General features: G+C 50.2%; 1 long non-coding RNA gene across 1 annotated transcript in view; it reads left to right on the top strand.

Moving 5' to 3' along the window:
• Positions 1-936: 936 nt before the first annotated feature.
• Positions 937-20,910, top strand: part of LOC127686757 (uncharacterized) — a 28,599-nt gene continuing 8,625 nt past the window's right edge. Inside the window, exon 1 of the long non-coding RNA XR_007978239.1 lies at positions 937-1,050. This is a non-coding gene — a long non-coding RNA (uncharacterized LOC127686757). The remainder of the gene's footprint in view (positions 1,051-20,910) is intronic.

Here is a 20,910-nt window from a genome sequence, read left to right as displayed (position 1 = left end):
CCCTCTGGCCGCCCGGGCCGGCCTTCCCCGCTGACTGACAGCGGGACCTCCTCCCGCGGCCAGCCGGGCCTGGGAAGCGGCGCGGAGGCGGCTCCGGCCCTGCCCGGCGCGCGGCCCCAGTGCTCAGGCCGGGGAGCGGGGGAGGGGGCGGCGGCGCGCAGGGCTTCGAAGCCCGAAGCCAGGCTGGATAACGGGACCCGGAGGCCGAAAACGGAGCTGGCCGGCCGCGTGCGGGGAGGAGGAGGTGGAGGGGCGAGGCCGGCGGGTAACGGGCTCCGAGGGGCAAGCCGCCAAGGCCCGGGTGCAGAGATCTCGAGGGTGCACGCTGCCTCCTGGGGGGCTGCGGTGCGGTGCGCAGGGGTTCCTCCTCCTGCGGGTGAGGCTGCTCTGGGACAGCCCGGGTTCAGGGTGTGGTGAAGGGCGTCGGTCTGGGGAGGCTGCCCGGCACCTGCGAGAGCGCGAGGGGTGGGGACTGTGGTCTCAGTTAATCATGAGGTTTTGGAAGAGTTCTTTTCAACTGCCTTCTACCAGGACTTTCAGATTTTCCTGGTCCCCGAATCCCCACGTTTCGACAACCCAGCTCCACCCCCATCCCTGAGAACCTCGATCTTTGACCCGCCAGTAAGCGGTCGGAACCGTATACAGCCGAGTGCATTAGTGTCCACGTACGTCTGTCTGTGGAATGTGTGCATCTGCAGATCCCGAAGGGGCTGCTGTGTCCTAGGAAGGGAGTGAGTGTGTACCCTGTGTGTGAGTTGGTCCTGACTCCATCAGAACTTCTGGTCCCTCCTCCTCCCTCCCTGATTGCATCATTAGTGCTAATTGACGGGCTTTCACACGCCAGTGCATTAGCTGTTTGGAGTGAGCTCCCCCCTCCTGCGAGATAAGCCGCTGCCCCTCCCCCTCGCGGCTCTCCACTTCCCTAGGGCCCTGAAACTGTCCACTGAGGTCGTCTTACTTCCTCGGGCTCCCTCCTGCTTTCCTCTGGGCAGGAAAAAGAATCTCACTTCCTGCAGTGTCACGGATTCCGCTGAGGAGACCGCAGATGGGGTAAAGTTTAGGGGCTGGGGGAAGAATCCAGAACTTTCTTTCTAAGAGGTTTTCTAGGGAGGAGAGGTTTTCCCTTACGAGGTCTCCTATTCCTATCGAACGCAGGGAGGGTCTCTGTGATTAAAAAGGGAATAAAACTTGTGACTGGTTCTTTTGAAAGTGGAAGAGGAGTGGGTAAAATTCTTATGTTCAGCCTGTGATTGCACTGAGGTAGGCCTTGAGGTAGACTCTGACTTCTTGGAGACCATGCTGACTTATTAGTCATGGGAAAGGCAGGTTGAAGGAAGCCATGATTCTCCCTGAGAGATTTGTTGGGTTGGATGTAGTCTGCTCTATCGGTCTGGTCCTGTTTAAACTGCTCCGCCCAGCTCTGGCCCATAGCTGTGGGGAGGTGGGGGGTGGTCTGAGCAGATGCCCTCCCCAGCCCTCACACCAGATGTCTTTGGTCTAATTAACTGTGCTGGGAAAACCAACCTGGGTTTGTAAACATAGCTACTGGCTAAAGTCAACAGGGAACAGCAGCAAACAGTCCCCCTACACTAAGCCTAATCTAGACCCAGCACCCCAGGGAAGAGGGGAAGCTGGGTGGATCAGAAATGCCCTGGCCCACAGAGGAGTCAAAGAAAGACTGTCTGCCTGGGTGACCCCCAACGTGACTGCCGTTTCCTTGCCAGTTCTACAATGTCTACTCAAGAAGTGTGAGGACCAGCTACCATGGCCAGGATAGGTCTGACTTCTGACAGTTTCACCTTAGATGGCTGCACAACCAAACATTTTGAGTTTGTGCATGTGTGTGTGTGTGTATGTGTGCATGTGTGTGTACATGCGTGTGTGCGTGTTCATGTGTGTGTGCGCGTGCATGTGTGCGCGAGCATGCATGTGTGTGTGCATGTGTGTGTGCATGTGTGAGTGTGTGCGTGTGTGTGTGTGTGTGTGTGTGTGTGATATTTCTTGAAAAGCTTTCTTCGACTCCTCTGCATGTTCTTATCTTGGAGACGTATCCATGGGGAGGATTTGGCATTGTGGGTGTACAGCTCAGAGCTGGTGAATATAATGTGAACATTGTTAACTTCATTACACATCATAGAGGTATTATAATAACATGTTCTGAAATTAGATAATTATTCCTATGATATCTCTGCCAAGCTTTGGTGTTTCTGTTATGGTTTGAAAGTTCAGTGCACAACAGGGCAGAGAAATAGGGCACAGATGTACATATGGTGTATCCTCAGAACCCTGAAGACAGGAGCCTCACCTGGAGAGACAAAGGCCCTCCAGTAGTACTGGCTCACAGCTACTGTTTCCCTCCGCCCCAGTGAGACACACAGACATGCATGGCCAAATGCAGAAATAGGATTTTTGCTCAAGAGAGAGAGAGAGATTGAATTGGGCAGTGGTGGTGCATGCCTGTAATTCCAGCACTCTGGGAGGCAGAAGCAGGCAGATTTCTGAGTTCAAGGCCAGCCTGGTCTACAGAGTGAGTTCCAGGACAGCCAGAGCTATACAGACAGACCCTGTTTCACTCCCTCCCCCCCCCAAAAAAAAGAGATCGAACCTTTGGACCAATTACAGTTTCTGAATTGACAGACTTTAATCAATTTTTGATTGTTTGCCTGTGTGTGTGTGTGTGTGTGTGTGTGTGTGTGCCACCCAGGAAGAGGAGGTGTTTGAAAGAACTGGAAAATAGGAACACTGCCACAGCCTGGGCCTCACAGGCCAGTGTCCAGCTCGGGACCCACACCGCAGCCTGGGCCTCACAGGCCAGTGTCCAGCTCAGCACCGGTGCTGTTTTCTCAACACAGCATCAGACAGCATCTTCTTGTCCCCACTTCTTACTGGACTCCTCACCGCACACAGGTGCCTTCACAGCAGCATTAGCTCAGCAAGGCTTCCTGCTTTAGACTTTACTATGTTTTCTCTCTTTCCCTTTCTTCCCCATTCCATACAACAGTCAGGACTCCAGTGCTTGGGAAGGAGGCAGTTGGGCTCCTCCAAAAGGTCACTTTTTCTGGGAAATGTTTCATAGGTAGTTTATTTCTTCAGGACATCAGATCCTTCTTGCCAGTATTGAAGAATTCTGTTCCTTTTAACCCAGGTCCCTAACACCTCTGTAGGAGAAATGCTTTCCTCCTGAAACAGCTGGGGTAATTCAGGCTTCCATGGGCTTCCACTTGCCTTCCACACAGCCTGGCACCCCAGCTTTCCATCCCTGAGAAGAAAGCCACATTCCCCAGCCTGAGGCTGGTGCTGTCTCCTGGCCATTCTCTACCTTTCTGAAGCACCTTCTCCCAGTCCTACAGTCCCTTCTTTTTCCTCAGCGGTATGTGCAAGATTTTTACAGAAAGTAGTGATCTGGAGACAATACTTCCATAGCCAGGGCATGCAGGACCCCGGAGGGTGTATTCTTGGAATCCCGTGGCTTTATTTCTTTTAAGAAAATGTACAGAATCCCATTGCTCATGTGTAGGAAAGGTTGTGCAAGGAATTCTGGATTTGGAGTAATGTCCCAGTTGACATTTTGTATACAAGGTAGTCAACCCTTCTCTGTATTAGGGTAAGTCCTCTGCATGTGTAATACAGCATTAATTATAGCAAGTAGACATGTTTGCCATGTTAGACAATGTGCTTGGCTGCAATTCTTCTTCAAGGCAGAAGCAACTTTGACTCCTTTGCCCCTGGTTTTCCACTGGAGAAATCCCTCAGCCTTCCAGGATCCCTTTGAATTTGGAGTATTGTCTTTCCCCAGAATCAGTAGAGCAGCAGTTCATCAGAAAGACCATTCTCCACACTGCGATGGTTATCAGAAGGCCTGGACCCAACCTTCTCTGATGCCTCAGTCATCCTTAGCTCTGTCCCCCTTGGAGCCAGATCCTCGGGAGGGGGGGTGAGTTCAAAAGGATGGAGGGTGAGGTGGCCACAGCCCGCTTTCTCCACTCAGTGTCCACCTCCCTCAGGTAGGAAGTGAAGGGGACCTTTCTAAGCTACAAACAAAACAAAACAACAAATGCAGATGACAGTCTTCTTACACACAGGACCCCCACATGGGGGGACATGGGGATGGGAAATGAGGACTGACCAGCAGTGATTAAGAGGCAGAAACATGCGCAGATAGAGACCTGGGATCTCAAGAGAGCTAGTCAGACAAAGATGGAGAAAGTTGTGCTTGGGAGACTCCAGCTTTCTGGATATAAGCTTTGCCTCCTGTGTGGGGCTCTGCCTGGAAACTTGAGCCACTTCAGCTCCTTAACTATGTCAGGGAACACAAGTCTCTCTTTCAAGCCAGGACCCAAAATGTTCTGAGGGCTCCTGGTGCTCCCACAGCTTGGCCTGCTTGTGTTGTTCCCCAGCACCAGACCCTGTAATGGAGTGGTTTCCGCTCCAGCTCTTGACTGTTCTTGTCCGCTGCAGCCACAGCTCAGGATGCCTGGTCACGGTGATCTCCCCTTCCCTCCATTCTTGGCTTTCTAAGATTGTGCCTGCTGTGACTGGACTCTGTCTGGTACATGTCACCTGAGAGAAGGTGTGAGGGCTTTACTTTGGGGCTGGCACCCTGAACTGAACACAGAAGCAGGGACCTGGGGAGGGAAACAGTACGGATCAAGCCCCAGGACTTCTGCCTCCACGGGGTAGATGGAGAGGCGAGCCGAGAGCCGGAGAGCTGGCCGTCCACCAGTGGTGCTGGATGGAGCCTGGCTGAGGCTGGTCAAATAGAGCCTTCCACTTGGCGTTCAAGAGCTAGGGCTGGAGGCACGTGTGCAGGCACCGCCTAGGAGATGACATGGCACAGCTTCTATGGCCAAAGCTCCCAGAAGTAGATGGAGGAATGTTTCTCCTTGTCCACCATCAGGAAGGAATTCCCCTCCCCCTCTCTTTCCCTCCCCCTCCTTCTCTCCCTCTCTCTCTTTGGTTTTTCAAGGCAAGGTTTCTTCGTGTAGCCTTGGCTGTCCTACAGTTAGCTCTGTAGACCAGGCTGGCCTTGAACTTGCAGAGACCTTTCTGCCTCTGCCTCCTGAGTGCTAGCACTAAAGGTGTCTGCCACCCCCACCCCTGCCCTGCTCTATGAATCCATTCTCTTCGTTGCAGCTTGAAAAATGGAGTGGGGGATCAAGAGGGAAAACCGAGAGTGTCATCTGGCTCTAAACTCACAGAGGATGGGTAATTATCTCTCATCTGCCATCCTCTTTATCTTGGGGGCTCACAGGAGGAAGGCACTTCTCCTCAGTCAAGAGAGTCTTGGCTCTACCACTCTTCTCAGGAGTTTACAGAATAACTTGGGAAATCCATCCCAAACTATTGGGCCCTAGGTAAAGAAGAATGTGGGGATTAGGGCAAAGGGCAGAGGTCAGAAGAGCGTGTTGGGAGAGCATGCTCGGAACCAGGGAAGGCTCTCTGAAGTACTTTGAGGTCAGAGTGACTCCATTTTGTAGACGCAGGCACTGGAGCTCATGGGGATCTGTTGAATGACCTGGGCTTTGTAAGCAGTCCTGTACACACCACCATGGAACACAGGGACTCTGGTCACCATTCTGGGCCTTTCCTCAGCTTTTCATTAGGTTTTTTTTTTTTTTTTTTTTCCTAATCTAGTCAAAGAGACCGGCAGAGACAAGGCACCAATGGAAGCAAAGACAGAAGAAGTTCATTAAAGTCACTTTGCCTCTGGGTAACAAGGCTTGGTCATAAAGATTTATTATTTTATTGTTCTTATTAATACTAATGATAGAGCACACTTAGTAAATGCTTTTTCATTATCATATAATCTACTTAACAACTGTAGGAGATAAATGCTATCATTACCTACAATTTTCATGATGAGAAAATTGACATAAGAGAACCAAGGTTAGGTGCCTGAAGATAGCTGTCAGGAGGCGGAGCTGAGGGGAGCTGGGGTGCCCAGGCCTCTCACTGCAGAGGCTCTGTCAGAAATTCCCTCTTTTGGCCTGTGTTTTAGCTTACCATCTGGCTGGGTTGACTTGATTTCTGCAACAAAAATCACAAGGATTGTCTTTCCCTGTCTAGTGCTGCCATCTTGGTTAAAAGAGAAATGTGTGGTGCTGTTAAAACCTTTAACTGTGAGTCTTTCCACAGCGAGTAGCTATGGGGACAAAATGAAGGAGACAAAGCATGTGGAAGAGGTAGAAAATCAGGCTCCCTCAACTGTGCTTCAGAAACCCCAGAGGGTTCTGCAATCACGTCTGCTTTTTTTTTCCCCACCGCTTCTCTGAGGATGAAAGAGAACATAGTCAGAAGTGATAGCTTACGAAGGGTTAACTAAAATCTGGGAGGCTGTGTGGAATTAAAATAATTATTTGAAAAATTCAGAAATGCACACACACACACACACACACACAAAGGAAGTAAAAATTGCACAAAATCCCCCCCCCCATTAAAGAAGATTATCTGTAGTGAGATGTGAGAGACACCTTGCCTGCTCCTCCAGCTCCATCTGCAGAGGTGACCACTGTGACCTAAGAGGGTGGCCTGTGCGCCCCTCGGCACCTCCCCCATCAGCTTTCCCTGTTCTTCGGAGCCAGACTTTAAGGTTAGATGCCTCAGGACCCTTGATGCTTCCAAGCGTAAAGCCTAGACTGGGGCTGTTCAAAATCAAAACCAAAACCAAAACCAAACCCATTGGTTGGAATTCTCGTTTTTTTCTTCACCCCATCTCCAAAGTCTGGATGCTTCTTTCGCTGTGCCCCCAGGGCTGGGTCTCCTCTCACCTCAAAGCGTGCGTGGGCATCAGATTCATGTGCCAAGAACACTGCTTCTAACGCGTCGTTTTCCAGCTGGAAAAGCTTTGATGATTCCCCGTCGTTTGGAGGGTAATTTAGTTAGCCGGTGCTTACAGGCAGGCATGATCTACCTCTTGGATTCTCATGCTCCAGTACTTCCCGACAGCCCATCTGATGGCTTCCCCAATCGTTGGAGTTCTTCTATCTTATTCCTACCCATACTCTGCCAGGAGTAATCCAAGGCTGGAAGTAAACTTTGTTTCCTCTTTCTTCGTTAACTCCTCGTAGAATTTAAGAACAATGGGATTTAACGTTCCTTGCTATGTTCACCTGCTCTCTACCTCCTCCCCGCCCCCAGCCCTGCATCGTGAACATCTACTTGGAATAATGGAGTCTCCGTCCTGTGGCATTTCTTGTTTTGTTTTCTTTTGAGACAGGTCTTGCTTAGTAGCCCAGACTTGCCTGGAACTTGCTGTGTAGCCAAGACTGGTCTTGAGTTTACCGTCCCCTTGCCCCTGCCTCTCAAGTGATGGGAGCACAGGTGTGTGCCACCACACACCCAGCCGGGCTTGACATATGCTTTTTAAAAAAATCTTTTTATATGTGAGGTGGTGTCGATGGTAATGGTGTGTGTGTGTGTGTGTGTGTGGTATATTGCTACAGTGCACGTGTAAGTGTCAGAGAATGTCAGTCTTTGTCTGTCTTGTTTGAGATGGTCTGTGTTTACTGCAAGCTACCTGGCCAGTGAGCTCCCTGGTTCTCCTGGCCCAGCCTCCCACCTCCTGGTCGGAGCTCTGGCATCACAGAAGGGCTTCTTACTCAGACTACAGCTGGGTCCTGGGAACTTAGACTCAGTTTCTCATACTTGCTCCACAAGAACATTCCTTGCAGCCCCCAAATATTCTTGATGAAAAAGAAGACCCTGGGGCTGCCCCTGTGTTGGGGCCGTCTTGTTGCTTTGTAGTTTGGTAAGAGTCCTCTCAAAACGGGGTCTTGGGACCTCTGCACTCAGGCCCTTTGCCCACAGAACTCTGCTGAGACCCTGGAGCTTCCTGGGCTCCTCTGGACCCCAGCCCAGGGTCTCACATCAGGCAGGCCTCCCCTGGTTCCTGGCCATCTAGTACCCTCCTTCACGGCCTCAAGACACCCGTTTCTGAAGCGATCTTACTATCTCTGTCACAGGTCTGCTTTTCTGCCTCCCGTCTCCCCTCGAAGGAGTACAAGCAGCAGGAAGGAGGGTTTTTACCTTCCTCTCTACTGAGTCTTTCAAGCTCCGAGCAGTGGTGGTCTAGATCTTTGCTAGTGAATGCTTCTCCTGCTATGGCTCGGACACCATACATTTAGTAATGTGCTCTTATCCTAAAAATAAATAAATAGATAAATAAATATCTCCTTGCCATTAGGAAAACAACCTCTAACCAGCCTCCTTATTGACTGAGCCTGGATCCCTGCAACTGTGACCTGTTCTGAGTTCAGCTGAGTGGTGCCCCATTCCCTCAGGGCTCCACTCTGTGACTTTAAGGTGACAATCAGTTAATCCAATAACAGAATCCTGCTAACGTGCTAATGGGAAAGGGGGGGCAGGGGGGAAGGCTCCAAGCTCCCTCCCTTCTGACTCAGGTAACATCTGTGCATTTAACAGAGCCCTTCTGGAGACAATTAAATAAATGCTTTATTGAAACAATAAAATTAATAGGGGCCTCATGGAACTCAATGAAAGGTTTTTAAAAATTAACTTCATTGTATTTTAAGCTCTAAAACAAGCTTTGTGGGGTGGGGGCTGGTGGAGGGTGGGTTAAGGGCCAGACTTTCATTAAATAGATCCGTGGCCAACCGCTGGCTGCTTGGAAGGTTGGAGTCATGACTGCTCACCGTCCCTTTGGAAGAGCTACGCTCTTCTGCTGCTTGTCTCTGAGAGGACCTTTGAGCGAAAGGTCTGGTTTTGTCCTTGGGACTATGTCACCTTACGCATTGATTAATTTCTGTCTTCATGGGGTTTTTGCAGCCTAGGTTAAGTGTCTCCTGAAGGAAATGTCACAATGACACGTGCCATGTTCAGTGTGTGAAATAGTGAACATTGGGGCAAGCAGGGAGAGGTGGCTTATGGTGTCTGCAATCCCAGCACCCTAGAGGCTGAAGTGGGGGGAGGGGATTTGGGTGAGTTTGTGACTACCTGTGATATGTAGTGAGTTCTAGGCCAGCCTGGGCTACTGTGTGCGACTGTCTCAAAAACAAAACAAAACACCAATCCAAACAACAATAACAAAAACCCACGTGACACTCATCATTCCAGGAAATAGGTGAACACCTGTTTGTCTGGTCTTCATTTGTTTGTTAGCAGCTCCCTTTGCCCCTCGTGGCTGACCCTTAGATCCCACCCTAGCCCATGGTTATTCCGTTTCCCTAGGAACCATGTTTGTCCCCAGTAAAGGTCACAGTCAGAAGAGTTCATCAAACCAGAACCCAAGTCAGAGGTTCCTGGCAACCCGTGGGCGGTTCTTCTGGTGGGGGAAGGCATAGGTGTTCTCTGGGATAGGGGATTTCCTTCCGAAGGGCCTGCTGGGCTTGGAGGGGAGAGGGACGAGACCCCAGACAGGGAAGTTCTTCTGGAAGATGTAGTTCTCTTCCCAGATGGATAGAGCTGGCGTGAGATTGTCTTCAGGATTCCCCATTATTCCTATCAAGGTAGCACGCTGATTCAAACCATCTGTGGTTTGTGAAGTCTGATTGGACTTGGCGTCTCCAACCCTGAGCTCCTGCTTACGCCCTGTAGGAGTGTGAGAGGAGGCTGACAGCGTGGTTCAAATCCTAGAGGATCTTTTTCTTGAGCCCCAGACTTCTAGCTCCCGAGTGACTGAGGGGATGTGTGGCCCCGCCCCTCTTCCCTCTCTCCCCTGAGCTGCCGACAGTCTGTGTGGGAGGGCTTCTGAGCTGGAGGTCTGAAGGTCTCTGCTCCCAGCTGTGCCCTAAGTGTTCCCGTGTGACTTGGGGCAAATGATTTGGCCTTTCTGAGTCTCAGTTTTTTCATCTACAAAATGGGAATACTGACACCTGCTGTGGTTCTTTTGAGGATCAAACGAAGCACAGGTGTGAGTCACTTTGAAGTGCATGAAAGGGGGAGAGGCTGCTTCCATTCCTCAGGAATGGACCTTCCACCCCACTCAGTTCAGAACAGCTTTTGGCGGCAGGAAAGGAGAATGGGGATTTAGGAGGGTTTTCTGTAATTTCTTTACCCCATCCCCACCCTCCCCCAAACAGGCAGCCTCAGCTTGCTTTCCCTCATCCGCCCTCCTGTCTCTCAGACTGGAGATCTTGGAGGTGCCTGACTCTTGTCATTCCCATATCCCCTCATATCTATGCTGTCAACATGGCTTCTCTCCTCCTTTGAAGTCTATCCCAGACTCACCTTCTCTTCCTGGCCTTCCCACCGACACCTCTATCTAAACCATCATTATCCCGGCTTCTGTGTGCAGCGCCTCGATGTTTTTTTTCTGGTCTCACCCTCCCTTCGCTCTGTGCTTTTCTGCACAGGGCTGCCAGCTCCCACCCAGGGATAGGGGAGGCAGCCTCTTAATTAAGTTGCTTTCCCCCCTACCTGATCATCAAGACCTCTTCTCTGCTTGAAGTGTCCTGTGCTCCTGGTCCTCTGATCTTTCTTCTGCTTTTCCTCCAGGTCCCCCATCTTTAAATGTCTTCAGCCCATACTGACCTCCAAGTCCCTGCAACGCTCACTTTTCTGCAGGGCCTAGGGACACCTCCTTTTAGTTTGTCTGCCAACACTACAGACCGTAGGACCCAGCTTGTCCCCAGTTCCTGCCTCTCCAGAACTGCTTTAGGAGGTTGTCTTATGGGGTGATCTCTCCATATTCTTATTGCTTTATCAACAGGACTGATTTCGTATCTGCCCTCACGCCTTCCTTCCCTGTCATGATGAATCAAAAGACTGAGGGTCCAGCAGAATCTTTGTTAAGGAGGACAAGGAGTTCTGGCATGGATCAGGCCTGGGAGATTCTGTATTCAAGATCTCTTCATACCTCCCCCCTTTGCCCTCCCCCTACCAAACTGTGCTCTTCTGAGTGCCCCCCACCCCCACGTCTTCATCCATCAGTAATAAAGAAGGAACAATAGGGGGGTTCTTTCTAATTAAAGGGAGCAGTTAGTGTTTCCACTTCAAAGCCCTGAGAGAGAAGACTTTTGTTCCTCTGGCCAGGAGTCTGGGAGCCCAGTGGGTTGGGAAGTGGAGCTCCAGGCCCAGCCAAGCATTAAACTCGTGAACCTGAGATCCCCCCATTTGCAGGCAGAGGAGCTCAAATTTAAAACAACAGCGTAATTTGGTAACTTGGGCTCTGATAAAACAGTTGGGGGATTTCTTTTCTTTTAGCGTCTGAAGCCAATGTTATTACAGGTGTGTGTTTGTCTCTCCCACACCCTGCCTCTGTTGCCCCAACACACACAGCACACACATGTGCCATATCCTGCTCTCTCATGTGTGTGGGATTCACAAATCACACTTGGTGTGCACTTAGTGGATTCCAAGCCTTGCCCCTGTTCCCAGGCACCCCGGTCCAAACCTTGCCCCTGGTTGTTTTCACCCATCATCCCCCCACAGGGATGCCTAGGGCTGAGGGACTGGAGTTGAAATCTGTCCATATTCTGTTTCGCTGAAAGTCAGCTTGCCAGGAACGTGTTCTCTTCCACCAGCTTCTACTGGTTGTAGGCTGATCATTAACACGGGGCCCATACTGATAATAAACTGGCTCATGATTCTGGCTACAAACTGCAATCCCCAAGTGCTTGGGCTAATGACTTTCTGTTGTGACAAAATAGCCAAGCAGATTAGCTTGCAGCGAGGAAGGTTTATTTGGCTCCACAGTCTAGAGGTTTCAGGCACTGGGCAGTTGGTTCTTTTGCTTTGAGTCTGAGGCAAGGCAAAAGGGTTATCATGGCAATGGGAATGTGGGGTAGGGGAGGGGGCCTACCTTAGAGTGGTTAGGAACAGAGAGAAGAAGGGAGGGGGGCAGAAAGGGGAGAGAGAGGGAGAGGCAGAGACAGAGAGACAGAGACAGACAGACAGAGGGAAAGACAGGGAGAGACTTGTAGGCTATACCCCCAGTAACCTACTTCCTCTAAATCAGCTCCACTTCCCAATAATTTGCCACCAATTTATGACTCTATCAATGGCTTAATCCATTGATCAGATTAGAGTCCTCATGATCTAACTTCCTGAAGCTTATCACCTGGCAACCAACCCTGAACACAGCAACTTTTGTGTGTGTGTGTGTGTGTGTGTGTGTGTGTGTGTATGTGTGAGCATTTAGATTCATATCTAAATCATGACAGTGGTCCCCAACACAGCCTGAAGCTCCAAATGGCCACACATTATCTTAAGTGTAGTGACAATCTGAGAACCAGTGAAAGCACTGACCGGGTCTGTGGGTTAAGGAAGCATCTCACAAGCTTAACCCATTGGTTATAATGGAGATGGGAAAACAGGTCTTTGTTTTCTTAGCTCTGTGGTTGAACCTGTGAAACCCAAATCAATCTTCTTTTTGTTTATCCACCTGTCTGTCTATCTGTCCATCTGTCTATCCACCTTATAGTGAGCACCTTTACTTTTCTGTCATGCAGTGGGAAGCTTAGTTAAACATCGGCAGACTCCACCCTTCAACATCTTAGTGTCAGGTTCACGGCACAGACTTTGATAGTTGAACATGGTTTGTTAAGACTCCACTCTCTTGATTTACTAGCAGGGTCATTTTGGATCCAGTAACACAATCTTTCCGAGTCTCAACTTGCTTATGGGTAAACTGCAGATAAGAACAGCAGTGGTCTCTGGATGTTTAAAGGATTAAGTGAAGTCGCTGGTGTGGTGCTAGCAAGGTACTCGAACGCTGAAGAGTCTGTGGAGAAGAGTGAACCTCCATTCACTTCCGGTTCCTTCTGGAGAAGATGCAGAAACGCACCCCTAAGATAACAAAGTCGCATGCTGAGAGTTGTGCTAGCTTCATGGGGCAGATGAGGGAGATCAGAGAAAGAGACCCTGGGCTGTGGGCTGTGGGCTGTGGGAAGGCTCCAGGAAGCGGGAGACAGTCTTGAACTTGAGAGGGATTTGTTTGGTTGACCAGGCCAAGGAGGAAGAAATAAAATGCATTTCCCACCAAAGCTACAAATGGCAGCGTCCCTTTGCAGACTTGAAACTGATTGAGAGCCACAGACATCTTTCTCCTTGCCCCTGGTGGAGGTGAGGAACACTGGGAGTGCCAGGAGGTCTCCAGGGACAGGTGATGGTGGGCGGTGACTGTGGTGAAGCAGTAACAGGGTTAGCAGAGGACAGCTGAGGCCTTCTGCCTTTCCTTCTCTCCGACCTCGCCTCTTCAGCTCCCTCTCTCCTGATTCCCTCATCCTCCATCTTCACTGCCTTCTCCTGTCTTGTGGAGAGCGAGGGACACCAGGCCTTGGGTGCTCGCTTTCTTCTTCCTGCAGACCCCTGTGGTCTGAGGTCTTCCTGCCTGGTCTGAGGAAGACTGTTTCTACACGTGCGATCCTGGCGGTGTGGGGCACCGGCTGTGCTGCTGTGGCCCTGCTTGCTCCCCTGATTATTTCTCCTTAATTGAGCGTAAAGAATGTGCGGAATGTGGAGAGACCGCAGGAAGAGGGCCGAGCAGCCCCTCAGGGATGCAGATTCTGGACTTTGAGATGGGAAGAGTTGCGGATAGCCAGCGGAGCCCACAGAGTTTGTGTCTATTCTGGGTTGCCTCTGTCTTCCACAGAACATGACGGCGAACCCACTTCTCCAAGCCTTGGTCTTCTACCTTCTCTGTCCCTCTCTCTCCTGTTGCCTACAGAATGTTCTACATTTATGTCAGACTGCCTGTGATTGCTTCTCTTCCCAGACACCTTTCTTGATTTAAACCCATCTCCCTTTTTTGCTTATTATTATTATTTTTTAATTTGTTTATTTTTCAAGACAGGGTTTTTTGGTATAGCCATGGCTGTCCTGCAACTACTAGCTCTCTAGACCAGGCTGGCCTTGAACTCACAGAGATCTACCTGCCTCTGCTGGGATTAAAGACCACTGCCTGCTTGTCTTGGTTTGTTTTTCGATTTAAGCACATCTGATATGAATAATCTTTATAAATCTGTAATGCTCGATGGGACTCTAAAAGCGATCCGTGGAGGAGAATGTTCTTGGCTGCCGAGACCCCTGGAACTGCATTGGGCAAAGATGCAAGTGTAGTTTGACCCCTGAGCCTGGTTGCCAGCCAGGGAAGTCACCTCAGAGTGGCCCAGGGCTCCACATGCTCTGCTAGCCACCAAGTGTCTGTCAGCTCGAGCTGTCTTCTCAGTGTGCAGTGGTTTCTGCTCAGCGCTGACACCCTCAGTGGGAGTCCTGTAGCCTGAGGCGAAGTTTTAATTTCTCTCACTGACTCTACTGGTGGCTTTCCCAAAGGTGTCAAGGTGGAATTAGGTTTGCAGAAGCAGGTGGGACACGCAGCAGGTGCTGTTATGAATGTTTGCATGGCTCTCTGTAGGAGACTAGAGGGAAAGGGTCAACTCAGTAAGGGTCCCTTAGAGATCCTATTGGAGGGACAGGGTGGCCCTGAAGACTGCACCCAGAGCTGGGTACATCACAGAGCAGGTGTACACAGGAGAGGCATCTGTGTGGAAGGCAAGAGAGACGGACAGGATGGGGCACGATTGCTTCAGAACTGCCTCTCTGGCTCTCAGTAAAAGAAGGGACAACTGTCTGTCTCTGTCTCCCCTTTCCCAGGGAGGAAGTGGTTGATTTGGTGAAGGGTGAGGCTCAGGCTATATTTAAAGAACTTTGTGCAGTAGAGACATTCCGTGGAGGTAGCCAGTCCTCCTGGAACAGCAGAGCGTGGGCTGTTGTCTATATTTTTACAAACAGGATGGGGTCAGGTTAAGTGCAGTGGGGGCTGGGCAGACAGCCCTGCCAGCCTTCTTCCACCCTAGGCAGTGCCAGTCACATTCAGACTCCCTGGTTTCCTCTGCTTCTTCAGATGACACTCTCAGGGAAAGGTATGCCTGAATGCTGGAAGGCTGAGAATACACCGAACATATTCTGCAGCTTCTGGAAAGTTCCTGCTGCTAGTGATTTGCAAATTTCTCCCAAGATGAAAATTCAGAACAGAGTGGGAAGTAAACGGGCCTCGTGAGTGATAGGACAGGAAGCTTCCTCACTGGGGTGTTTATGTGCAGAGGCAGCCCGAGGACCTGAGCAGGGCCAAGGGCCCCTTCCACATCTCAGTGGTGCCTAGAATGCTGGTTATTGGTGAAGCTCAGCAAAGATGCTGACCTGACAGGCTGAAATGATATTTCCCTCCCTGTTCCAGAGAAAGAGGCAGCGGCCAACGCCCTCCTCTGTGTGGGCAAGAAGAACACTATCGGTGAGGCAGTGAGGGGCTGAGCATCAGGACTTACTGAAGTGTTAGAAGGCGGTGCTGAGGCGCGGGACACAGGAGGGCCATGTGTTTATTTGTACAAATCTTTTCCCCTAAGGAGGAGGCTGAACTTTTTTTGAGAAGCCAAACACTAAACTTCTTTCTCTCTCAGAGCTGTGCCCCTCCTGGAGCCCAGAAGCAGATCTGTCCCTACTTCCAGCCTCCATCTCTGTCCCGGTCCACATCTGGGTCCACATTCCTGTCTAGAGGCACAACAGTCTCGGCAGCAGGCGCGGCTGGGCCACATCTGGGGCTCTGATGGCCACATCTGTTCTACCCCGCTCAGGGCTGCTCATTTCTATTCTGACTTTTATCTTCAGCTCTGGAGTCCTGAGGGATCTGGAGATGGTGGGCCCTTAATCTCAGGCACTGTCAGTGTCTAGGGGAGGCCTGGTGTGGGTGGGGGACCTTCATGTCACCAGGATCTTATGTCTGCTCTCATGGGTCATTGGCTCTAAAATCTCATGTCAGAGACAGCTAGGGGCAGACTATGCCAGGGGTCTCATGTCTCCCAGGCCTCACTCTGCCTGTGGCACTCAGCCTGTCTGTTCCAGGCGCGGTTCCGCTGCCTACTGCCACTGACTCAGAGTGTGTGTCTGTAAGACACACACAGATCATGGTAGAAGAGTGCTCCAGTTGGATACTAGAGGGGCTTGGATATGGAAGTGGACAAGATGGGACCAACATAGGCAGCTGAGGGCAGTCTCTCTAGGCTGTCTCAGGGGTGAATTCCTAAACTTGCTTAAGAAAGGAAGCCTATTGGTAATATCAATATGTCAGGTGAGGAACTGAGGCCAAGGCTTGGGGTCTGCTGAGCAGTTCTTGATGTGGTTTCTTAGGGTTGAATAGACATGCTGGTAAAGTTCTGTTCTGATCCAGGAGAAACAGAGGGCTCTAGAAAGGGCAGCTTCCTTCCAGTCTATTTCAGGCCCGTGGATCTCCGAGCACCTTTGCAAGCTAGTGTCCCTCCAAGTGATGCCTTCTGGGATGGGGAGGCGGCTGCTGTTAGCTTTCTTCACTGCAGGCCTGGGGCAGAAAGAAAAATCCCTGCCCCAGTCCTGACTGGGACCTTGTGGGTAGGTGAACAAGCCCCCTCTGTGAAACATGTATGAGAGAAACCACTGTTCAGGTTTTTGTCCCTGTCCTGTTGAGGTATCCCCTCCTGCTGTTCTGGAAGGCTCTGGCACCTTCTGGATTTAGAAGGCTTGTTCTATGAGACGAATGAGAATGCCCGGCTAGGCCTGGTTAAAACTCAGAGGTCAGGAAAACCACCTTGGAACAGGCAGGGCTGGTGTGGGGGTGATGAGGTTTCCAGTGATGTTCCACACGAGGGAAGCACTCAGGAGTGGGTGGTTTCCATAAGCAGTTCCTTCTCGCCCATGCTGAGATCTCTGACAGTCTGCAGTGTTTCTCTTGTAGAAGCTCTCAGGAAGACTTAGGATTTGAATGCAGATAAAAGCAGGGAGATGAATTCAACTGTTGGAGGGTCTGGGTTGACACCATTTCATGGTTTTGTTTTTGTTTTTTGTTTTTTTTTAGGCTGGAAGGTGTGGCTGTGTTAGGATTGGATCTGAGGCTGGGGTGACATTTTGTATGGAAGTCAGTGGAAGAATTGGTTTTCAGGACCAGGAGCCATATCCAGCTATGTCTTAGCATAGACTCAGGAGACACTGTGGTCCGCTGATGGTTCAGCCTCCTGAGTGGGTGCCCTTCCTTGTTTGCCTAAGCCTGGCACTTTTCCCAGGATGTCTCTCCTACCTAGTCAGTGTTATTAAGAACAGCACACTAGGTTAAGCCTCCCTTGAGTGGAACAGGGCTGGGAGGGAACATCGGGTCATGATCTGAGTGATTACCAGAAACTCACCACCCAGTGTGCTTGAATTTTAGGGTATTTCCAGTCCTCCCACACCTAGCCCGCCTTGCCTCCAACCTCCAGCCCATCCAATCTCCATCACCAGCAACGCCACGCCACGCCACCCCACGCCACCCCACCACCCCATCCCACCCCACCCCACCCCACCCCACACTCTCCCTTGTCTGGCCTCTGATTCTAGGACTTTGTATTCCCAGTTCCAGACATTCACAAGGAGCAGGAGGGGGGAAATCTTGGCTTGGCTTGAGTGGCCCTCTCGGCCCTCCTCCCCCCCCCCCACCTCCCCCTTCTCCAGTTCTCCTCTAGTCTTTTCTCCTGGGGGAGGGTAGGACACAAAAGCCGGATCTCTCCTCTTTGTAGCCTTTCCCCCTCCTCTCTCCAGTTCCCTCCAGGGCTGAAGGAGGCCAAAGAAAACAGTGCGCTTCTCCAGAGCTCGCTCTCTCTCTCTCTCTCTCTCTCTCTCTCTCTCTCTCTCTCTCTCTCTCTCTGGCTTTCCCTCACTTCCTGCTCTCCGGGAAGATGGTTTACTCCCCCCATCCCTCCCCCCCCCCCCAGCAGAACCTGGCCTTGGTGTCAAGTTTCTGTAGAGTTCCCAGAGTCAAGAGACTGGGCTCTAACTGGGCCCTTTAGTTCTCTCCATTTCACCCTCTCATGTCTTCCCCACCCCCTACGCAAAGCTAAAGATCCCAATTGGCCCTCCCCATGTTGAAATTTTGATCTTCAGATGGTAGAAAATTCCAGTTCTCTCTGGGGGGGGGGGGAGGGAGAGTGCAGGGGGAGGACAGTGACCTGAAGAGATAGATAGGTGCATGGTGAGAAGGAATCTTGTGCACACAGGAACCAGATACTGTCCCTTTGGTGCTTGAGACCCAGTGTAAGGAAGTTCCCGATTCTAAGTGGAGTGTGCCTAGGGCTGAGGGACCCTGTGGCTACCAAGGGCAGACTTGAAAGGCTGTACAACATAGAGATGAGAGGACCAAATGGCCCCAAATCTATTTGGGGCCAACCCAGCAGACATGTCTCTCTTAGAAATCTCTTGGCTTTTTTTGTTTTGTTTTGTTTTTGTTTTTGTTTGCTGGTTTGTTTTTAGATTCTTGTTCAATCCAGTTCCAAATCCAGCCACCTCCCACCCTCATCCAAACTCTAAGACAATTAATTCTAAGGCATTTTCCTTTGCATTGTTGAAAAGCCTCTAGTTTTCTGAGGTGATGCAAAAATCTCTAAAAGTCTGGACCTCTCCATACCCCTGTTGTAAAAAAATGGAAGAAGTCAGAGGAATCAGAAGAGAAGCCACTTAGAGAGATTATTGTTATTACTACCATGACTTGTGATCACTTCTCTGGACCTGCAGACCATCTCACAGGAACTACTAGAGAATGGTGGAATGCAAGAGCTCTGGGGTCTCAGGCTAATGCTTATTAAGAATCTACTCTGGCCCACCTCTTTGCCGTGCCCTGAGGCTGTACTAACAGAGAAGACTAATACAGACAATGTGAAGGAAACTCAGTGCTAGAAAACCTCATATGCCTAGAGTGGAAGCTCACCTAGGTATGGGTGTTTGTTACAGGGCTGAGGCAGTGAGGGAGGGCCTCAGGCTGAGGGGTCCAGAGCAGGATCCCAGGCAGAAGGAAGACGTTGAATAATGACCCCATGGTGAAATGCCACACTCCACTGGGAAAATCTTTTCTTGTTCTGGGTTGAGGATTGAGAGCATGAACATGGGATTTGTAGAAGATGGATTTTTCTTGAGCAGTTTGTCTGCAGCTGTTAGGCTTCACCATGGAGAGTCCTGATCTCCCCCTCCCCCTGCCAGGGCCCATTCTCCTCCCTACTTTGAGTCTTTACTTAATTTCTATTTCTCCAGTGAGGCCTTCCTGGACCTCCGCATTGCAAGCTGTCTCTCCTTCCGTAGCGCTGGCTTCCAGTTTTCAACATGCATTTCTCTGTGACATTCACTGGCATCAACACTTCCTTCTAATTCTTCCTTACTTCCTCTCTTATGAGACTGTCAGCAGCTCCATGGAGACCAGGACTTTTCTGCATTATGCAGAATATGACCCTTCTGCCTGAATGGCCTGGCACATTGTGAAGGCTCAGGAAGCACATGATTCATGTTGGAAACGTGCCTGTAGATCTTTAAAATGGGCCAAAGATGGTGCATCTGAGGGACAACCAATGACTTTCAGATTCTAATTCACACACTACTTGCACCAGGGTCATTTTGGGATACTTAATAAGTAGTCTCTGGAGCTCCCCTTAAATCCTGCGAATGGAAACTTCTACAAATAGATTTTGAATTCAACAAAGATGCCCCGAGATTCAATGTATGACAAAGTTACAAGTCATACCTGGAAAATTTGGACAGCAGAACTCATGTGTCTTTCTTCAATGGTGATCAGCAAGAGATTGGCAAATTCTAGGAAGGTGGTAGAGAGGCCCATCAGTGGGTTAGGTAGTGTTCTGATCTGGCTCCGAAATCAAGGTGGTTTGGACTAATAAGGCACTGAAGATGGAAACAGAAGATGGGCTCAGGCGATGTTTGGGAAGACAGATCTTAGAGATGTAAAACATACGACAGGCAAGGAGAGAAGGAATCAAGACCAACCCCTGGGTCCCAGGGTTGTCAGAAGCACAGGTGAGGGAGAGGCCATCATTTAGATAAGATTACCTCGGGGGAAGATCTGGTTTGAGAGATAAGATTAAGAGTTTGATCTTAGATCTGTTGAACCCAGGGGACTTCTGGAAACTGAAAAGGAAAATATGAAGCCCAGATCCGGAGATTTCCAACACCCGCCTTCTAAACCATTATGGTCAGACTGGAAATGGTTGGTTTTCAGCTAAGCAAGGAGACTTCCATCAAAGGAAACAACAGAGACTAGCTCTTGTGGGCTACAAATGCAGACATATAGTTCCCATTGTGAGAGACAAAGTCCCAGAGGCTGAAGCAAAATTACATATGGTCTGAGGGAACAAAACGAAAGACAGAATCCATGTGGCTAGATTGCATGTGTCACTGCCACTGAAAGGGCTTGCTGACACAAATACGAACTGATAGGCGGTGACTCACAGGAAGGGCAAGTCCATCTCTGCTCTTGCCTTTGACCTTGGGAGCCTCAGCCAAGCTTGGAGAGTAGTTCCAGTTGAAGCAGTGCCAAACTGGGTGGGGATGCAGGGGGAGACGTGCCATCGACAAGCATTGTGGGAAGATACTGCACTTTCAACAGAAAGAGAAAAATGGGCTGAGGTGATTCACTTGGGGAAAGAGGTTCAGGACAGCAAGATAGCAAGGGCAAGCTTCTCCAGCCTGGCCCTGGGGGAGGGGATATAGGATAGCCAGGGAAATTCCATTGCTCTGGGAGGAGGCGGCCATCTTCTCAAGGGCCATTTGCCTAAACTTTGCTTACCAAGCAAAATTCAATAATAGAGAATGCTTTTTAAGACTTAACAGTAACCAAGAACACTCTGCTAAGTGCTTCACACATTATCTCATTTAATTAGCCTTAGTCATCAATGGCACAGGTTACTTTTATGGCTTGCACAGAGGATGGAATTGAGGCATAGAGTGGTTAGTTAACTTGCCTGAGGTCACCGGACAATTGAGAAAGTTGAGTGTCAGACAGAGACTGGCTTTCAGGCTCCCCGCTCTAGGGCGTCCTTGTATTTGCATTGCATAGTAGTTGGTTGTTTTCTTTGGGGACTTAAGTGAGAGAGAGGGATCAATCCCACATAACTTTGATTCTTTGGACTCCTGTTTGCATAGCTGCTACTGTGAGTGTGCAGCCCAAGTTCCTTGCCA

Source organism: Apodemus sylvaticus, chromosome 6 (assembly GCF_947179515.1).
Source record: "Apodemus sylvaticus chromosome 6, mApoSyl1.1, whole genome shotgun sequence".
In the NCBI taxonomy this organism is placed as follows: Eukaryota; Metazoa; Chordata; class Mammalia; order Rodentia; family Muridae; genus Apodemus; species Apodemus sylvaticus.
This window is presented reverse-complemented; position numbering and strand designations above follow the sequence as displayed.